Source organism: Pelmatolapia mariae, linkage group LG4 (assembly GCF_036321145.2).
Source record: "Pelmatolapia mariae isolate MD_Pm_ZW linkage group LG4, Pm_UMD_F_2, whole genome shotgun sequence".
Classification (NCBI taxonomy): domain Eukaryota; kingdom Metazoa; phylum Chordata; class Actinopteri; order Cichliformes; family Cichlidae; genus Pelmatolapia; species Pelmatolapia mariae.
The window spans coordinates 5341346-5343014 of NC_086230.1; the positions used below are offsets into that span (position 1 = coordinate 5341346).

Sequence of the window (1669 nt, forward strand, 5' to 3'; positions counted from 1 at the left end):
CAAAAGCATATTTACAATTACTTAAGACCGTTTTTAATTTATTTTCTTTAGACCAAATCCCCTGTACACATATACGGACTCAGAGGATGAGCAGCCCACAAAAAAACGGTTTCCCCAGGCCCCTCGAGTGAAAATACCAGGTAATAAAATACTGTCTAGTGTCTGTGTACATATCTGTGTCTGACACAAGGAGACTTTTTGACAAGTTGTCTGTATTCTTAAATACTTAAAAAATTATCTTTTTCTAAACAGCCCTCATCACTCCGCAGTCTGCCCCCCAGCCCACTGATAGCAACCATCATAATGCCCCACCCAGCTTCCGGCACCTTTCGCCACTCCGGCACAAACCGACACAGCTTTGCGATCTCGCCAGCATGCAGAGTCTGATGTCTTCCCTATAGATGGTATGCTTTTAAAAAAGCTTTAAAGCTGCATCACAATGTCATTGTACTCTTATCTTCAAAACACCAGTTTATACTCCTGAATGTCATCTTGTTGTGATTTTTTTTTCTGTAGATTCCAGAGACTCTGTGAGGCCACTATTGCAAGGCAAGTTTGAAAATCTTGGAATTTCACAGTTTACATGGTATAACAAATATATGTGACAGGCAAAAACTAGTAAACACTTTTAGCAGTTACAAGAACTAACAAATGAATATCCAACAAAAGGGAATAGAAATACATTGTACTGCCAATACTTTGGTTTATTCTTTGTATGACTTGAAAACCAGGCTTTAGGGAAAACCAAATGACATGTTTCTATCATCAATTACATGAAGTAAACACACAAGGACTTGCATACACATTTAAGACATGAGACACACTAATTCCATCTCTTAAAATGTGTCTATAGGTGAGACGCTTTGCGTTGATTGGTGCTGCTGGACCACACTGGAGGTGCGAGTCCGCCGTGTAATGGTTTATGCCATTACAAAGGAGCTGGCCTCTGTACTCAACTGGGCAGGGGAAAAAATACCAAGGACCAGACAAAGCAAAAAAGGGCATTTAAAGAGACAGCACTGTGCAGATGCATATTTGGTAAGTTTTAACATTTATTGTAGTTTTATGAGCCTAAAGTGAACAATAAAGGGATCAATTGATGTGCTGGGTGCGTTTCACATTTCCTATGTCTGTTTTTTGCTATATTACTTTGTCTTTCTTAATAACAAGACTTTCATGTCCGGTTAATCTGGAGATGGAGTCTTTGGTCTTCGGCTTGTTTTGTCCTCGGGTTGTACACTTTGTACAGCCCGAGGACCCCATGTTTTCTTTTTCTTTTTTTAAAGGATACACGGCACACCATGCTAAGACATATCACATTTTCAGCTTATAGCTCTTTGGGAATCAAATGTGGCAGTTTGCTGATTTCCGCCTGGTGACTTTCATGTTTATTAGCCTAGGAGTTTACATACTTTCTCCCTGCTGAAGACAATTAACAAGAGCTTATTCATGTGCTCTAATTCCCTTTTTTTGTCTTTGTTTTTTTGTGTGTGTGTCTATTTTTGTCCTAGATGGCCTGGTGCAGCAGGTAGGGGCGAACTCTATGTCTGAGTTGGTCTTTGCTCAAGCAGTCCAGAAATGGCTCAGATATGCTCCAGATCGTACGGGTGGCACGCAGGACGCCCATCATCCATCCCCATCCCGGAGTAAATAATAAAAAGTGACGTGA

General features: G+C 40.5%; 1 long non-coding RNA gene across 1 annotated transcript; it reads left to right on the plus strand.

Moving 5' to 3' along the window:
- The first annotated feature begins 311 nt into the window (after positions 1-311).
- LOC135932779 (uncharacterized) lies at positions 312-1087 on the plus strand. The gene is made up of 3 exons (XR_010573638.1): positions 312-404; positions 517-549; positions 854-1087. It is a non-coding gene; the product is annotated as an uncharacterized LOC135932779 (long non-coding RNA).
- Positions 1088-1669: the final 582 nt, after the last annotated feature.